Raw genomic sequence first — 5,992 nt, 5'->3', positions numbered from 1 at the left:
ATCTACCATACCGTGTCCTTGCAAAAAAGCTTTACTAGGGAGAATGCTAAGACTACATATCCACAGAAAATGTTCTAAGTTTAGGTGGGGGGTTTAGCTTCCATGTGGTTGACAAAAAAGCTTACTCTCCTTATAATTGACTAGTTTGCTTTCATAAGCTAAGTCATAAGCAATGGAGAAGTTAAAAATGCCATCTTGGAACCGAATCGACAAATTGTGTCACAGTCAGGCATATACATTAGGAGGGGTACTCAAAAGGTGATTCAAGATACTTAATAGAGGTTTGATGGGAAAGGCTAAATGAAGCCCTTTGTCCCAAACTTCTCTAACTTGTTGAAAAGTTTTCTCTTCATCTCCTAGTAAAAGTGATCTTGAGATGAGGCACCTAGGTGTGCTAAGGGTGGATCAACTGTCGGTCTAAAATCAAATAGTTCTGGCATCCCTTACAATCCATCGCAAACCATTTTAGAAAGCATTGTTGATTCGTCTAACACCACTCCAAGTGGTAGATGTATTTTTGCTACGAAGAGTGTTAGATCTCTTGCAGATATATTTGGAGGTAAGGAATTGGGCCCAAAGCTTGTCATTCTCATGAAGAAGTCTCCATCCAAGTTTCATCAATAGTGCTTGGTTGAGGGTTTTTTCTTTTTTCTTTTTTGTTAATGCCTAGTCCCCTTCCTAACTTTGGTTTGGCCACATTATCCCATCTCCTCAAATGCATCTTCCTCAATGTAACACCCCCTAACCCCAAACCATTCCTGGAACAGGGTTACGGAGCATTACCGGACCTATCGAACATTTACAATTAATATACACATAAATATCAACACAACCAGATACACTCATTATTTGCCAAATTTAAACATTTACATATAATTCAATATTTAATTTTATTCAAATATCAAATAGCATCAAATAAATCAATTTCATACTAAATTAACCAAATTCTATTATATATCATAACCAAACCTAAATCTATTCATTTCATCCTTACATTTACAATTTCAAAATGACACACACATAAGACACCCTAGGTACATGCCTTTACCAATAATTAACACACTTTACCTTATTGAATTCGGGATCGGCTTGGGATGCTGATTCAACGTTCTATCTTTACTTAACCTACGCACGGAAACAAACCGTACACTGAGTATAGGTATACTCAGTGGTATTTCTATAATCTGAACACTTAAACAATTATAAAACATATTAATTTATATATATTGAACTTTTCAAACTCAATGAGTATTCAAACATTCACTTTCCAGCCAATGTTTTGGTCTACTTTAAATTCAAAATCTTTTATTATTTTTCACTAGCAATAAATCAATCAGTAATATTCATTAACGATCAGTCAATCAGAACAATTATTTATTTAGTAATAGTCAGTTATTCAGTAATAATCAATTATTCAATAATAATCAGTTATTCAGTATCAATCAATTGATCGGTTATCCAGTAACAGTCAATTATTCAGTAAAAATCAGATATATGGTAATAATTAAATTATTCAGTAACAGTCGATCTTTCCAGTTCCTTTATTCATCCCTATTAATATGACTCGGACCTAGACGGATACACGGATCCAACCAACACACTAGTACAGCACATAGTGCCTCATCGGTGAAGTTTTAAAAGAATAAAGAATAAAGATAAAGATGGTACACGAGTACCTCATCGGAACAAATCCAAAACAAGAATAAAGAATTCGGTAATAAGAATAATATCCCATTTACAAAGTACCGAATTGGTAACGATGAGTAATAAATAATAGTAGTCGACACATAAGTGCGTGATCTGTAAGCCGAAAAAACCAGTACTCTTCCATATCCTATGGCATGCCAACTATATCCTACTAGCCCGACTAGTTAATAGGGTATTTAATTCACTTTTCAATTTTCAATTAATTCATATTTTAATTAATTAACTATATATTTTAAATTCAATATAATTCCATTCACTTTGCACTAATAAATATTCAATTTCACAATAATCACATTTTTTCTATCAATTTCATCACACTTCCAACTATGTATATTTTCCAATATAACAAATATTTATTATTCAATTTCCACATCAATATTCATTTCAATTCAAACATTCACATATATTCATAAATCAATTCAATATAATCAATATTCAATCCAATTCAAATAATCATCTCAAAACACCTACTACATATATATATATATATATATATTAAATAATAAATCCAACAATTTAAGTATTAAGTTCGGATTATAGAAATACAAACCGTATTTTCTCGAGCTAACTCCCGTTGTTTTTGCCATTTTTCCTTGCTTAGCCTAGATTTCCCGAGACAATGTTAGCTATGGGAATTAAAACAATTCATATTCGTTAATTCACTACTAATTTATATATAATTAATACAATTTCTATTCAATTTCTACTTTAATTTCAATTTAATCTTAACGAAATTCACTTACTTTTCTATCTCAATTCATACTTCATTTCTATTCAAATTTTGTCCAAACTCATACTTAACTATTTAATTTCCATCATATTTTCCTAATTTCGAAATTTCATCAATTTAGTCCCTACAACATAAAACTTATGAATTACTTTACAATTCAATCCTTATTTCATTTCTAACTTGAATTCCTATCAATCTAACCCCTAATTCATCTTTTTATTCAACATGAACAATATTTAGAAATCTAATAACTTTCAAAATATTCACTTAATTTCATCAAAACATTGTCCCAAAGCTTCCAAAATATCAAAATTAAGTAAAAAGGGCTAAATTGACTTACCTATTAAAACTTCAAGCTTCAAACCTTAATTTTCCCTTTTCATCTTTCTCTTCTCTTTTTCTTTCTTTCTTCCCCTGCTCTCTGTTTCGTCTCCTTCTATCTCTTTTCTATTCTTTTATTTACTTTGATTTATATATATATACATGTATTTATACTTAAATAGTAAGTATTATTTATTTATTCATGTGTATATTATTAATACATTTGTATCCATTTATAACCATACATTTGTCATAATTTAGTATATTTATTTCATAAAAATCTTATAATATGATCATTTAATTAGTAAATATATTTTATAAATAATAAATATCTATTAATGATTAAATACATGTATTACAAATGTATATATTTTCATTTATATACTTGTATCAAATCATATCCACACATTTTGTAACATCCCGAAATAGGGCCTAAACGGAACAGTGGTTGTGAAACCACAAATCCGAGGTAGAAAAATTTATTTTATTATTATTTTGAGGTTCATGGTATGATTGCATGATTGCGTGAAAATTTCGTGATGAAATTCTATGCATAAAGTGCTTAAGTTGAGGTTACGGACTAAATCGAATAATTTGCAAAACTTGCATTCTAGAAGTTTTTAGTATGAAATTGCTTTGGAATATTAATTAGGAGGGTTTAAATAACAATTTGACCAATTTTAAGTTCATGGACAAAAATTAGGACATGAAAGGAATTTTTGAAAGTTTAGTAAGGAGGGGCAATTTGGTCATTTGGATATTAAATGAATTAAAAAGGGAAAAATAACACAAAAATGGTCATCTTCTCAATTAGTTTCTGCCGATTTTTGCTCTCCTCCATAGCTGGGGTTTCTTCAACTTTCAAGCTTCATAGTAAGTGATTCCAAGCCCCGTTTTTAATGATCTTTACGTTTTTGGAGTCCCAGAACTTGATTAAGCTTATTCTAGCAATAATTCAACCTAGGGTTCATATTTGGAAAAATACCCATAGCTGAAATTTGTGTATTTTGGTGTTTTATGATAGAATATGAGATTTTAAATTATGTTAAACAACTTATGCTACTCGGTTTTAAGTGAAAATGAGTAAAAGGGCTTAAATCGAAAAAAATACCAATAGTCATAAGTATATGTTAGAGCGTGATTTTGATATTTCCATAGAAGGGAAAAATGATCAGCATGTCATAAAACATAAGAAAATAGGATGAAGTTTAATTTACGAGCCTTGGGGCAAAAGTGCAAATATGTGAAAGTTTAGGGGTAAAAATATAATTTTTCCAAAGTTTGGGTCAAGGACTGTTTTAATAAATGTGAATATTAAATAAGTTAAATTTGCTATTATAGATCAAGAAGAATGAAATTCGGGAGTAGATTGGGGAAAAGAAAAAGTGAAGGACTAAATTGTAAAGTTTAGTCACATTTTGTATCAAGGTAAGTTACAGTAAATAAATGCAATATTATTTTATTTTACATTATTATTGTCAATTTCCAGAATTTATATATTTATGTTATGAAAATATTTAAAGTCGAATTTAAGGTGAAGTGACAGAGGAAAAGTGTTAGAAAGCCCCGGTTGAACCCTAGGAATGTTAAGATATTAGGGTTGACAAGACAGAACAGAAATGAGCCATGTAAGTCCATATTATATATGGCATTGGAGACAGGAATAATTCATGTAAGTCCATGTCAAAGACATGGCATTGGCAGGATATTGAAAGACAGGAACGACCCTAGTATCCTTAGTATTCCGAGTGGTTCAACGGGTCAGGGTACGAGTTAAATTACAGTGAATTAACAGCAAAGGAAAAGTAGATTATATTTATGAAAAAGGAAAGGTCAGGTAAGAAAGAAGGTAAGGGAATAAAGAAGAAGATAGAAATTGAGAAGTAAAGAAATTTATGATGTTAGATGATATTATGCATAATTATCCATTATGTTGAATGTTGTGATTTATTTGCTTGTAAGCTTACTAAGCATAGTGCTTAATCTCTTTATTTTATTCTTCTTATAGTACTTATCTAGCCACTCGGGGATCGAAGGAAACGTCGGAGGCCGATCACACTATCAAAGAAATAACTCGGTATAATTAGACATTTTGTTTTGGGTATGGCATGTATAGAAACTTAGCTACTTTTGGTATAATATGAACAATGAATGATGTGTAAATACTTGCTAGTGATTAGCTAATAAAATGGCCGATGATATACATGTTTATTAATATGTATGATTGAATGGTGATTATCACATGAAAATTATGAAAATGTGAAAGTAACCTAAAAACAGATTCAAGTAATGTAAATAATGTAACTTTGAAAATCACTAAAATTGTAGAAACACAGTTTGAAGATTAATAATATATGAAATTAAAGCTTATTATGTCTATTTTCTTATGGAATAATAAAACCAGGTAAAGGTTTTGTATTTTATAAGATATATGAGTTTTAGTAAAATAGGGCCAGAGCAATTTCTGGATCCCCTGTTCCAACTTTAGAAATTTACCATTAATTTTAAAAAAATAATTAGGTGGTTTAATTTATATGGATAGAATCCTTATTGAATCTAGTTTTACTAGAAATAAACGGTACAGTCATATGAATTTTTTACATAGAGAAAAGTGGTTTGTAGTAAGTAGAGGCTAGTGCAGTCGAATTCTGAAACAGGAGTAACTTTAACTAATAAACTGTACTAATTGGCTAAGTCAAAAATTCTAGAAAAAAATTAGTAGATAGATATATGAGTCTAGTTTCAGGAAAAATTTACGGATCTTAATTTTGAGTTTTGAAACTCAAGAAATTAATTTTTAAGCAACCATGACGGTTTATTCCGAAAATAGTTTAAAAGGTAAGATAAGTTTAGTAACACCTCAAGCTTGACTCCGGTGACGGTTTCGGGCGTGGGGGTGTTACACATTTGTCTTTATTTAATTTATTCATCATATAATATTAATTTAATGATAATAAATATATTAATTATTTACTTAAATAATAAGTAAATACATACATATTTTACAAATGTATGTACAATATTTATTACACATGTATTTTATTTTTGCCATACACTTGTCTTTCTTTTAATTTATTTAATAATAACACCTATTAGATAATAATAAGAATTTAATATAAAACCATAATAATAACAATTATAACATTTATTTTTCTTCTATTTGCCGCCTCATCTTTTGTCAATGGCTTAATTGCCATTTTAATCCTTTTTACTTTCTTTTAATCTACAATTCAA

General features: G+C 29.3%; 1 long non-coding RNA gene across 1 annotated transcript; it reads left to right on the top strand.

Annotated features, from left to right (window-relative positions):
* The first annotated feature begins 3,550 nt into the window (after positions 1–3,550).
* LOC128285280 (uncharacterized) lies at positions 3,551–4,973 on the top strand. The gene is made up of 3 exons (XR_008275751.1): positions 3,551–3,631; positions 4,100–4,186; positions 4,767–4,973. It is a non-coding gene; the product is annotated as an uncharacterized LOC128285280 (long non-coding RNA).
* Positions 4,974–5,992: the final 1,019 nt, after the last annotated feature.

Source organism: Gossypium arboreum, chromosome 12, assembly GCF_025698485.1.
Source record: "Gossypium arboreum isolate Shixiya-1 chromosome 12, ASM2569848v2, whole genome shotgun sequence".
Taxonomy (NCBI): domain Eukaryota; kingdom Viridiplantae; phylum Streptophyta; class Magnoliopsida; order Malvales; family Malvaceae; genus Gossypium; species Gossypium arboreum.
The sequence above is the reverse complement of the archived record's forward strand: the minus strand, read 5'-3'. Positions and strand labels throughout refer to the sequence as shown.